This window comes from Carassius auratus, chromosome 42 (genome assembly GCF_003368295.1).
Source record: "Carassius auratus strain Wakin chromosome 42, ASM336829v1, whole genome shotgun sequence".
Classification (NCBI taxonomy): domain Eukaryota; kingdom Metazoa; phylum Chordata; class Actinopteri; order Cypriniformes; family Cyprinidae; genus Carassius; species Carassius auratus.
The window spans coordinates 1741820-1755861 of NC_039284.1; positions in this window are offsets into that span (position 1 = coordinate 1741820).

The window sequence follows — 14042 nt, forward strand, 5'->3', positions numbered from 1 at the left end:
ATCCTCTGCCTGGGAGCTGTCCACTCTTTACTTTTGGCTGGAGGTAATGGCCAATGCTCTTCACTAAAAAGGTGCCATTTTATTTGGTTCTCTAAAACGCCATCCCGTTAATCGTTCATGAAGATTCCAGGTCTCATGAATGGGGTTTAAGCGACATGGCTTGACACTCAGGGGTTTCGAATATCTGCATGAGATGAGCACGAGGGCCACGGACTGCACTAGAGAAACAGGAGATGTGAGATATGAAGAGGAAGTTTTTAAAATGGAAAAAACTGAAGCTCCTTATATGTGCAGTTTATTAATACAGGATGTATGAAATGAACAGTCCAAAGTCTGTTGCATCACCTTGTGGTAGTTACTGCAAAAAAAAAATAAATAAAAAAAAATGTATTGTCTCCATTAAATATTTTGCTGGGAAAATGTATTGGTTTAGAAAGTGCAAAATACAAGTGACCAGTGGTTCATTACAAATTTAATCTCCTTCATGAACTCTTGAATTTGTTTATGCGATCTGTTCAAAATATGAGAATAGTTGTCACGTGCAGCGTTACAGGAACGAGGCGATAGAACCAAGTGCAGGTATGTTTCTTTAATAAGGGTAATCCAAATGGGTAAACAAGCCAAGCAGGGTCAAAACCAGAATATCCAAAACCAAACATAAACAGGACACGAACACAGGGCAAGGCAAGACAAGGCAAGAGTTGACGGACATGTAACGCTCAGACATTAAACAGGGACTCCGTAACAAAGACAGAAACAACCCAGGTATTTAAAGACAGGTGCAAACGATGTAAGTGGAAACAGCTGAAAACAATGAACAGTGACAATAAGGGGAAGTGAGGAGGTTCAGGGGGAGGGATGGAGGGCCAGACAAACTGAGGGGAACAGACAGAAACATAACAGAACTCAAGTACACAAAACAGAAGTCCATAAGGAACACCATGTGGCGCCCACCAGGGCAGAGCAGAAGACCACCACAGCCTTGTGGTCAAAGCCAGAGCCCTCCAGGGCGGAGCGGAAGACCACCACTTCCACGTGGTCGCCGCCAGAGTCCCCCAGGGCGGAGTGGACGACCACCACGTACTTGTATTCGAGGCAGGAGTCCTGCAGGACGGAGCAGCAGACCACCCAGTGACTTGACTTGGCTCTGGAGGGTCATCGAACACCTGACTCGACTCTGGAGGGTCAGCATCGGGCACCGCCTCGGCATCAGCACCACCTCGGCCTCCGGAACAGCATCAGGCACCGCCTCGGCATCGGGCACCACCTCGGCCTCCTGAACAGCATCGGGCACCGCCTTGGTATCGGGCACCACCTCGACCTCTGGAACAGCCTCGGGCACCACCTCGGCCACGGCATCTGGCACTGCATCGGGAGCAGCATCGGGCACCGCCTCGACTGCCGGAACAGCATCGGGCACCGCCTCGACCTCCGGAACAGCATCGGGCCCCGCCTCGGCATCGGCACCACCTCGGCCTCCGAAACAGCATCAGGCACCGCCTCGGCATTGGGCACCACCTCGGCCTCCTGAACAGCATTGGGCACCGCCTCGGTATCGGGCACCACCTCGACCTCTGGAACAGCCTCGGGCACCACCTCGGCCACGGCATCGGGCAACGCCTCAACCACCGGAACAGCATCGGGCACCGCCTCGACCTCTGGAACAGCCTCGGGCACCACCTTGGCCTCTGGAACAGCATCGGGCACCGCCTCGACCTCTGGAACAGCATCGAGCACCGCCTCGTCCTCCGGAATAGCATCTGGCACCGCCTCGGCATCGGGCCCCACCTCGGCCTCCGGAACAGCATCGGGCACTGCCTCGGCATTGGGCACCACCTCAGCCTCCGGAACAGCATCGGGCACCACCTCGGGCACCGCCTCGGGAACTGCAACGGTCCGCTCGGGAACATCCTCCTGGACGGCAGCGGCCCGCTCGAGAACGTCCTCCTGGACGGCAGCGGCCCACTCGGGAACGTCCCCCTGGACGGCAGTGGCCCGCTCGAGAACATTCTCCAGGCCTTGAGGAACGGTAGACAGCCATCTCCTCGTCCTCCGTCCTCTATGATGGCGAGTCAGTGGCACCTTGACTGGCGACTCAGGCGTTGAGTTGGCCATCTTGTGCTGTGGCGCTGGGTTGGCGGCCATCTTTTGCTGTGGCTCTAAGCTGGCGCCCATCTTGTGCTGTGGGGCTTGGCTGGCGGCCATATTGGGCTGTGGCACTGGCTCAGCAGGTTTGACGTGAACAGTCTTGCGAACTTCTAGGATCTGTCACAGCGTGGAGAAATACTTTAAAAAAAGAGTCAGCGGCCATCTTGAACTTCGGAGCTGAGCTGGTGGCCATCTGGTACTGTGGTGTGAGGCTGGCTTCCATCTTGCCTCAAGGTGCGGGGTTGGTGGCCATGCACCGCAGCGGTGCTGGGTTGGCGGCCATCTTGTGCTCTGGAACAGACTCGGGCACCACCTCGGCCAATGGAACAGCATCGGGCACCGCCTCAGCCTCTGGAACAGCATTGGGCACCGCCTCGGCCTCTGGAACAGCATCGGGCACCGCCTCGGCCTCTGGAACAGCATCGTGCACCGCCTCATCCTCCAGAACAGCATCTGGCACCACCTCGGCATTGGCACCACCTCGGCCTCCGGAACAGCATCAGGCACCGCCTCGGCATCGGGCACCACCTCGGCCTCCTGAACAGCATCGGGCACCGGCTCGGCATCGGGCACCACCTCGGCCTCCTGAACAGCATCAGGCACCGCCTCGGTATCGGGCACCACCTCGGCCTATGGAACAGCATCGGGCACCGCCTCGGAATCGGGCACCACCTCGGCCTCCTGAACAGCATCGGGCACCGGCTCGGCATCGGGCACCACCTCGGCCTCCTGAACAGCATCGGGCACCGCCTCGGTATCGGGCACCACCTCTGCCTCCTGAACAGCATCGGGCACCGGCTCGGCATCGGGCACCACCTCGGCCTCCTGAACAGCATCGGGCACCGCCTCGGTATCGGGCACCACCTCGACCTCTGGAACAGCCTCGGGCACCACCTCGGCCACGGCATCGGGCACTGCATCGGGCACCGCCTCGACCACCGGAACAGCATCGGGCACCGCCTCGACCTCTGGAACAGCCTCGGGCACCACCTTGGCCTCTGGAACAGCATCGGGCACCGCCTCGACCTCTGGAACAGCATCGAGCACCGCCTCGTCCTCCGGAATAGCATCTGGCACCGCCTCGGCATCGGGCCCCACCTCGGCCTCCGGAACAGCATCGGGCACCACCTCGGCATTGGGCACCACCTCAGCCTCCGGAACAGCATCGGGCACCACCTCGGGCACCGCCTCTGGGACTGCAACGGACCTTGACTGGCGACTCAGGCGTTGAGTTGGCCATCTTGTGCTGTGGCGCTGGGTTGGCGGCCATCTTTTGCTGTGGCTCTAAGCTGGCGCCCATCTTGTGCTGTGGGGCTTGGCTGGCGGCCATCTTGGGCTGTGGCGCTGGCTCAGCAGCTTTGACGTGAACAGTCTTGCGAACTTCTAGGATCTGTGACAGCGTGGAGAAATACTTTAAAAAAAGAGTCAGCGGCCATCTTGAACTTCGGAGCTGAGCTGGTGGCCATCTGGTACTGTGGTGTGAGGCTGGCTTCCATCTTGCCTCAAGGTGCGGGGTTGGTGGCCATGCACCGCAGCGGCGCTGGGTTGGCGGCCATCTTGTGCTGTGGCGCGGGGTTGGCGGCCATCTTGTGTTGTGGTACTGGGCTGGCGACCACTTGGTGCTGTGGCGCTGGGCTGGTGGCCATCTTGGGTTGTGGCGCTGTGCTGGCTTCCATCCTGCCTCTTGGCGCGGATCTAGCGGCCATCATGGGCAGTGGCGCCACCATTGCGGGCGTGCGCTTCTTCTCACCTCTCCGTCCACCATGGTGAGACGGTGGCTCTGACCCATTCCACAGAAGCCCCGGATCAAACGGAGGCCATGGTTGAGAGCGATGCCGAGTCTCCTCTCAACCACTCCCTCCTCAGCAACCTCCCCTGGTCCCCCAGAAAACCACCAGGCGAGATCCCTCAAAACCGCCTCTGTCCCGCTCTGTGGCTGGGGATGAGGCATGAGCAGTCATACCGCTGGTTCTATGTGTGACGGAGTCCTTCTGTCACGTGCGGCGTTACAGGAACGAGGCGAGAGAACCAAGTGCAGGTATGTTTCTTTAATGAAGGTAAACAAGCCAAGCAGGGTCAAAACCAGAATATCCAAAACCAAACATAAACAGGACACGAACACAGGGCAGGGCAGGGCAGGGCAGGGCAGGGCAGGGCAGGGCAGGGCAGGGCAGGGCAGGGCAGGGCAGGGCAGGGCAAGACGGACATGTAACACTCAGACATTAAACAAGGACTCCGTAACAAAGACAGAAACAACCCAGGTATTTAAAGACAGGTGCAAACGATGTAAGTGGAAACAGCTGAAAACAATGAACAGTGACGATAAGGGGAAGTGAGACCTCTAGTGGACACCCAGGGATACACAGACCAGACACTGTGACAATAGTCAAATGTTCAAATGTTCAAATGTTTGTTTTTTTGTGTGTGTCTCCAGTAGATTTTTTAAAAAAAGGCTCAAATTCAGCCTGTCCAGAGTGTGTCCCTGCCTTCAACACATTATATCTGAGAAATAATCACCATTGCACACTCCCACTGATTCTATAAAACACATAGGTATAGAAGAAGGTTGGATGGATGTTTAGAATTGAATGAAAGTATGAGAATGGAAATCAAAACATTAGTATGAAGCACAGTCAGCCTTAATATTTTTGGCTGCAAGCAAAATGCGTCATTTGATATTGTCTGATATTGTTGTTGATATCTGATTTTTGATGTATTATGTATTATGTTTATATTCTTTCTGTCATCATCTTCTCAAATAAACCGTAACCTTGGATTGGTGCTTTTTTGAATGAAGGGTTATATCCACTCTCAAGTTAAGAATGTGTTGAAAGGATTAGTTTCACAATCACTCTGTTCTGTCTCAGATTTTAGAAAAATGTCTGGTTGCTTTAAATGTTGTTACCAAGAAAATGTGTAACTGTGGTTACTGTAGCTAGATCAACAATGGACATCTTACACACCTGAGATCAGAGAGGAAATAGGAAGCATATACAGTAGCTTTTGAACAAAGCATCAGTGCAGTTACTATACAGTATGTGCAGTTGTGAGACCTTCTTTCCTTGGTGAAGAGAAAGTATAGTAAAACTTATAGGCAAAACTATATCAAGTGGCCTCTGATATAGTTCTGCTGCTTATAATTGAAAAGCTTTCATTCATAACTGCTAAATTCATCCAACTAGCAGCTGCACAAACAAAAGTTAAAACAAAACAAAAAAAATGCTGGAAGAATCAATTATTAAAACTCAGCTTCTGGAGCCCCACAGCAATTTTTATTTTTCCTAATGATCGGTCTTCCCTCAGATCATTAGTAACTCCAAGACTTGAAATGGATGTGTCAGAAAAAGAAGACATTCAAAATTTGCTGCAGGAGCAGGGTTGAAAAGCACTGATGTAAACAATAAATAATAAGATATTTGGATAGCAGTTCATAGAAACTACTGTCACTGCAGATATAGGCGGTATGTATTTTGAAAGTTTTGATAGCACATCTACAAGTAGTTAAAAATGAAGAGAACCCAAGCTTTTATTATTACTTATTTCAACAAGGATGCATTCATAAGGTAATTCACAAGTCAAAAATTGAGCTTTCCAAAATACTCTTGCAGCTAAGAACTTTGCAATCCTTTATAACCGGAAAACAGTTTGAGCCAGTTCAACAGATGACATTTTGTCAACTTTCTGAAACTTTTCTGCTGCACTATTTAAGTCTTTAAGGCCTGATAAGCTGACATGATCCATCTAATATACAATCTTGAAAATATTTGTTTGTGGGAGACGACTGTAATTCTCTTGCAGTAGTATATGTTGGTCTTATCGACAAAGCTTTTACTGTTTACATTCTTTACAAGACTCATCATGCACACATGGTAATCATTATTAACTCTCTTTTTCTTTCTCACACTCCCTTCCTCTGCTCATGCGTCTGGGTTTAAGGCAGTTAAATGTTCATCTCTTTTGAGGCCAGGCTACGCTCCTGCTCTTCTCCAGGTAGAATGGCTGTACAAAAAACCCCCAAAAAACAGATGACCATGGTTTTAAGGAGGCTCTCCTTGAACCATACATCACCCTAGAGAGACACGTTGCCCATCTGTGTTTTCTGAAGCCTTTAATTAACACATCCCAAAAAAAGAAAAGCAAAAAATTCAATGTCCTCTCCACAGATGGGCAGCCAAATTTCAAGATAATTATTCTGGAAATATACTCTTTATACTCTACCATTGAGGGCAATTAGCATTTATTGCGAGGAGGTGAAACTTTCCTCAAAAGCGGTCAAGATGACAATTTCGAATGAGAGATGGAAATCCATTTAGAAAAGGAATAAGACTCGCGTCCCCATTCTGTAATACTGAAAAGGTGCTTTTATAAGATGATATCTATTGAAAAATAAAATGCCAAGGTCACAAAGAGAACTCCAGTAACCTTAATTGGCCATCTCTTTTTTGTTGTTGTGTATAAACACGAGTACTCACTTCTGTCCCAACCACATTTGGTGCTCAATAAGGCAAAACACTCATAAGCGTTGATTTGTATGACAGATAATGGTTATAAAAACCTTGATAGGGCACTTTTTTTGTAAGTATGTCTTTGTGGGAAATCCAGTCAGTCTATGCTGGCTTCCAACTGTTACATGTAAAAAGCTTAGGTGTAGTAAATGCAACATCTATGGTGACTGCTTATCAGAATAATATTTCTTAAAAAGATTACTGACTTGTGCCAGGTGCTCTATTCCATGCTCCACATCTTCATCTGACCACCTGAGGTGATCTAAAACAAATGATTAAAAAAGAATAATAATAATAATAATAATAATAATCACCTATCAAATTCCAAAGCAGCATACATTTTTTTATGTATTTTACTATTATTTAAAAAAAACAACAACCCTAGAATTGAATGATTGTGGCTTCTAATCAGGCATTTGGTGAACAATTTCTTAACTTTTCTTTGCTACGCTAAGGCCTCTTTCCTGTGCACAATAAATGGGAAGCTAGTACAAAACTATACAGGTCCTTCTCAAAAAATTTGCATTTTGTGATAAAGTTCATTATTTTCCAAAATGTAATGATAAAAAATAAACTTTCATATATTTTAGATTCATTGCACACCAACTGAAATATTTCAGGTCTTTTATTGTTTTAATACTGATGATTTTGGCATACAGCTCATGAAAACCCTCAAAAAAAAATCAAAAAAAATTAGCATATCATGAAAAGGTTCTCTTAACGAGCTATTAACCTAATCATCTGAATCAACTAATTAACTTTAAACACCTGCAAAAGATTCCTGAGGCTTTTAAAAACTCCCAGCCTGGTTCATTACTCAAAACCGCAATCAATGGGTAAGACTGCCGACCTGACTGCTGTCCAGAAGGACATCATTGACACCCTCAAGCGAGAGGGTAAGACAGAGAAAGAAATTTCTGAACGAATAGGCTGTTCCCAGAGTGCTGTATCAAGGCACCTCAGTGGGAAGTCTGTGGGAAGGAAAAAGTGTGGCAAAAAACGCTGCACAACGAGAAGAGGTGACCGGACTGAGGTAAACTGAGTCAGGTGTAGAAACATCCAGAGCCACCGTGCACAGGCGTGTGCAGGAAATGGGCTCCAGAGAAGCAGCACTGGACTGTTGCTCAGTGGTCCAAAGTACTTTTTCGGATGAAAGCAAATTTTGCATGTCATTCGTAAATCAAGGTGCCAGAGTCTGGAGGAAGACTGGGGAGAAGGAAATGCCAAAATTCCTGAAGTCCAGTGTCAATTACCCACAGTCAGTGATGGTCTGGGGTGCCATGTCAGCTGCTGGTGTTGGTCCACTGTGTTTTATCAAGGGCAGGGTCAATGCAGCTAGTTATCAGGAGATTTTGGAGCTCTTCATGCTTCCATCTGCTGAAAAGCTTTATGGAGATTAAGATTTAGTTTTTTTCAGCACGACCTGGCACCTGCTCACAGTGCCAAAACCACTGGTAAATGGTTACTGACCATGGTATTACTGTGCTCAATTGGCCTGCCAACTTTCCTGACCTGAACCCCATAGAGAATCTGTGGGATATTGTAAAGAGAAAGTTGAGAGACGCAAGACCCAACACTCTGGATGAGCTTAAGGCCGCTATCGAAGCATCCTGGGCCTCCATAACACCTCAGCAGTGCCACAGGCTGATTGCCTCCATGCCATGCCGCATTGAAGCAGTCATTTCTGCAAAAGGATTCCCGACCAAGTATTGAGTGCATAACTGAACATAATTATTTGAAGGTTGACTTTTTTTGTATTAAAAACACTTTTCTTTTATTGGTCAGATTAAATATGCTATTTTTTTGAGATAGGAATTTTGGGTTTTCATGAGCTGTATGCCAAAATCATCAATATTAAAACAATAAAAGACCTGAAATATTTAAGTTGGTGTGCAATGAATCTAAAATATATGAAAGTTTAATTTTATCATTACATTATGGAAAATATTGAACTTTATCACAATATGGTAATTTTTTGAGAAGGACCTGTACTGCTGGAAGCTGAAAATGGAAAACATTGTAGCTATGCGACCAGTTCTCTGCAGAGAGGCCGTACTGCTACCATCTAGTGGCAAGAGCGCCACCATGCTCTAGGCCTGCTGTTCTGTAAAAGTATACCAGAAGACCAGCACCATGTCTCACCATGAGGTAATTATTTCTTTTATCTACAGGTCACAGGTTCCCACATTCTCATTGGCCAGCACCTAATGGGCCATTATTTGAATAAATGGGAGTAACAGGGTGGGGCTGGTGACCCCCGTCAGAGCCATGAGCCTCTCCATATTGGCACACCTGCCGAGACAAGGTAACGTTTATCTGTGACACCTCCCAGAGCAGGAAGAGAAAAGAGACCCGATGCTGCTGTCAAGGTCAGGGCTCCAGGTCTAGCCTGGGCTCACTGCATCCCAAATCCATCCATTTGCTAGAGCCATGCACTTCTGGTTGCCTGGCTACCAACTAATAAAGGTGGCAAAGCATGGTATCATGAGAAACAGAGGTAAGATGTTGACTTTGAGATAAGTACCTCTTGAAATTAAACAGTACCATCACATCACATTATAAATAGCATTTTCAGAGGTGAACTTACCATGGCCCATAAGCTGAAAGGGAGTAAAGTCTCTGTTCTGCAACTCACATAATAACTCTAATTTGCATAACAGTTAGGTTAGTTAAAAGCAAATACTTATTAATGTTTTAATTATACCAAGTGAATGGGACAATTTCATTATTCCTGTTTTGGGCTATTTTTCTGTGTTTGAGTGTGTGTGTGTGTGTGTGCGCTTGAGGCTGGAGCAATCAGATGCCTCTTTATTAAAGTAAACAAAAAGATAATTATGTGTTCTCCTCGATAAATGGTATGGTGTGATGGGAGCTCACAAAATCACGGTGGAAATGATAACTGGAGAGGGAATGTCTCTTAGTGTACTCTGTGTCTGTTCCTCTCTCTTTCAGTGGTGTAAAGTTCAAGGGTAAGGGAAATGTTTTGATGGCACTTATTATAACCAATTGCATCTGCCACAAAAGTGACTCAGAGTGAGCGAGCGTCTCAAAGGGACTCTGTTTGGGCCAGAGCAAACTTTCTCAACCCACACAGGTTCTGTGCGTTTCACCCACAACTAAGAGTGAATCTTCAGAGTGAGTAAACAGAACATCCAAGGAAAATAAATAAATAAACTATTGGGAAAAAAATAAGCATTTTGGATTATTTTAACAGTAGGCACAGCCATTTGTATATTTCTGACTCAGAAAGATATATATTCAAATATACTAAGAGATCTGAGATTAATTTATTTTCTTTTTGTATTCTCTTATGCAATTTTTTTAACTTGCGTAATCAAAAAAATAGATGTAAACTAAAAAAATAAAAGCACACATCTTCCATTAAGCAATGAGAGTGTCTATGCCAATGTAAAATGTGTGTAAGTTATAGACTACACTCTAAGTAAAGTCTGTGAAAACAGGGCCTGATGTTTTGTATTAATATGAAATAATAAATGAAAGGAAATGTTAAACTCAACGGAAAATGTTTGAGTTTATTGTAAGACTTGTTTTTTTTTTTTTTTTTTACATTATGCATTGGAATGAATGAATGAATGAATGAATACAAATGGCAGGTTAGAAAATATGGTCACACTTTGTTTTAAGTTCCAATTCTCACTATTAACCAACTACTAACTACAATTTTTGCTTCAATAAACTCCTAATTTGCTGCTAATTAATAGTTTGTAAGGTAACTGTTAAGTTTAGGTATGGGGTAGAGATTAAGAGATGTATTTATTATTATTATTATTATTATTATTATTATTATTATTATTATTATTATTATTATTATTATTATTATTATTATTATTATTATTGTAAAACGGCCCGTCAAAGTGTTGTATAGTCATATAGTAGCAACTCTCTCCCACATTTTTGGCTATTCTAACTTCACTTATCATTACAGGATCATTGTGAAATTAATACTAACCACAGAAGAAGCGCATAGTGCAAATAATCATTAAAAAAAACGAAAGAAAAAAGAGAGAAAATACACTGCAGCAATTAACATTTTGTCAGAACCTAGTAAATTACATGTTATTTTGCAGCTCTACTCCTATGTGTCACTGACTGTTTCTCACATGACATAGAGTGATGGGCAAATGGTAATTTTGAGCCCTTACAACGAGGCTTAGCTATTTCAGAAGTAAGGGGAACAGAAAGGTCAAATTTAATAATACTTGTTGTTATTATTATTATTATTATTATTATTATTATTATTATTATTATTATTATTATTATTATTATTATTATTATTATTATTATGAATGAGGCATACAGTACACTGCATGAGAGTGTTTACACATCGGTCCTGACTGCATCATTGTTTTTACTGGGTGTGTTTAGGGAATATCTGCATTTGTTCTCATGTGAAAATGATGTCACTGGTAGGGAGCACTGACAGCCGATGCAATTAAGAGGATGAAAACACCCAGAGCAAAGGCTGTGTACATAGAGAGAGACTTAGGACAATTGCCAGGGCAAGCCCTATTCAGGCCCACATTTCTCAAGCACTGGCCTGGGGTCTTCCCTAAGCACCAAGAAGGGCTTTTGAGAGGGGTCCTTGGGTGAAAAGAGGATGGTTTATGTTGGAATGTAAATGTGTGACCAGGGAGGTGGACAGAAGGTGTTGTTAGTATGTGGCAAAGTGGCTCTGAAGGGCCCAACTCTTGTTGTTTGTGAAAATCGATGTGTCAGGCAATTATGCCGAATGACATCTCAAAAGATGGCTGATGGGGGTAGGGAGGGTCTCACTCTTATTTTGGACACTTTAACTAAAGGCACAACTTTGTATGCATTGCAGAATGCTAATTGCTATTTATATTATATTATATGAAGTACACATTGCAAATTGTGGACAATGTAAATAATAACTTTTCACTCACACAATACAATATTCTCCACATTTGATCCACTAAATAGAATAGTTTATTTATTCAAAAATAAATGAGTTAACAAGTATCTCCACATTTCTAGGGTTTGGTCTACCAATGACAAAACATGCTTATGTTTTTGACAGTTAAACTATATGTATATATAACTTTGAAAGCATCTAATTCAACCATAAACCTGTGTGAAACTGAGCAAAGAGTCAGCTTAGGTACCTATTTTATGTCCTAAACCGCTGGTTTAGACTCCCAATGCTGTCTGCTTTATCTGCCACCCAGGTGTCACACCAGACCCCCCCCCCCCCCCCCCAACACACAGTTTGTTTCTTCATCAAACAGTTCTACATTACCATTTTTTCATTAACAAGACACTCTTATCATTCAAATTGTAGATTATCACTTGTCCTTTAGCAACACAGGTTGCCCTTGACAACAACGAGGAGGTGGTGTTAAAGAGTTGTCTGGCAGTTGAAGGTACAGTGGTTTAACCAGCTCTGAACACACTGCAGTCACCATTTAGTTTATTATACAGGTTAACTAAGAAACAAAATCGCACACACTGATGCTGAACGTTACACTTTTAAAAATAAAGGTACTTTATTGGTTCCACGAAGAACCTTTAACATCCATAGAATCTTTCCATTGCGCAAAAGGTTCTTTGTAGTCAAGATTAATAAAATATTCTTCACACTAAAAAAAAAAAGGTTCTTTTAAGATTGTTCACTAAAAGGTTATTTGGGGAACCAAAAGGGTTCTTCTAAACTATTGCTGTGAAAAACAAAAAACTTTATTTCTAAGCGTGTAGCATGGCATCAAACACACTCTTAAAAATAAACGTTCTATATCGGCATCAGTGGTTCTATGAAGAAACTTTAACATCCATGGAAATTTGCATTGCACAAAAGATTCTTTACAGTGTTTTTTAAATGTTCCTCACAATAATAATAAATAATAATAATAAAAAAAAAAACAGTTATTTTAAGAATTGTCAATTGAAAAGTTATTTGGGTAAAACAAAATCATTCTTTATGGCTATCTGCTGTGAAAAATCTTCTGCAAATTTTTTTATCAGAGTGTTATGGCTTTCTGTGACAGTAAGTTACCTGTGGAAGGACCTCCTTGTTTAGGTGCAGTGGGATTTATAATAAGAAATAGTGGAAGATAAATTCTCCCCTTAAGTCATATAAACATCTATGTACACTAATAGGCGTAATGTAATAATAATATAGAGATATATAGAGATATATAATATAGAGATATAATTACCTATTGCAACAATAAAACACTTCAGAAAGCACCAGATCTGACTTAATGCAAAGATTAACTTCATGCGAATGAACAAAGGGTTTCAGAAATCATTTTGTGCACTAGCAGCATGTGCAGTATAATATACAGAATGTATTTTCATGGTTGGCTTCATAGTTAATAACACAGAGTGTTAGCAAGTAACTTGTAGGTTAAAGTGTTATGGTGGAATTGCATATTCACTGGGTTTGTGATATTATTTATGTTATTGCATTGGGTACAGTCAAGTGCCACAAGTTAAGTTTTGGCAAAATTTCTAAATGTATGTTTTTATAAATAACTAGATAATCTGAAATTCTGTACTTCATCCAGTTGTAACTAATGTCACATGATATAAATTTAATTCACCAGCAGGTACATAAGAATACAAGACAGAAATTTGATTAAAAAAAAGATGCACCCTCAATACAAAGCTGTTCTATTGGAAGTTTTTTTTTTTTTTTTTTTTTTTTTTTCGTCTGTCGTGAGTCATGTACATAGGAGTGAACTGGTAATGTGTGTCACTGTGGGCTCATTCACTCATTGGCAGTTTGTGACAATCAGTCCAGAGAAGATAAGAAGTTGATGGATGGTCTGTTGGAAATCACCATCTCATTAAGTCACATGAAATAAGACAATGAGTGTACAACAGCCTTCTCTTTGAGTGAGAGAAAAAAAAAAAAAAAACTAAATCTTGCTTTCCAAAATATATTTATATATTTTTAATGTGTGTGCTTTTATTAGCCAGAAATGTTCACTTCAAAATGAATGGCACATTATTAAGTCTTCTAGTGGCTCTTAGGGTGTTTTATCAGGGGTTTGTATCAGTGTGCAATTCATCTAAAGCCATTCTTCACTCTGAATATGTTTTATATGAGGCCCCATTTATCATCGCCTGTCAGATCTTGAACACTGCTTTATTCGGTGTAGAGTTATAAATTGGAATCATTAAACAGTTTTTCATTTAATCTGATGCAATAACTGCCTCTCTTTTATTGCCCCGTGAAAGGAAAATAGTAAATACAATTGTCTGTCAAGATGAGCTGAGATAGTGGTGAGAAGGTAAGATCAATGTCATGGGGGGTTTTGGGAAAGAACTAGGCTGAAATCAGAACATGCAGTTTGGAGAAGCACCATGACACTCTACTGAACTCCATAACAAATTCACAAATTACAA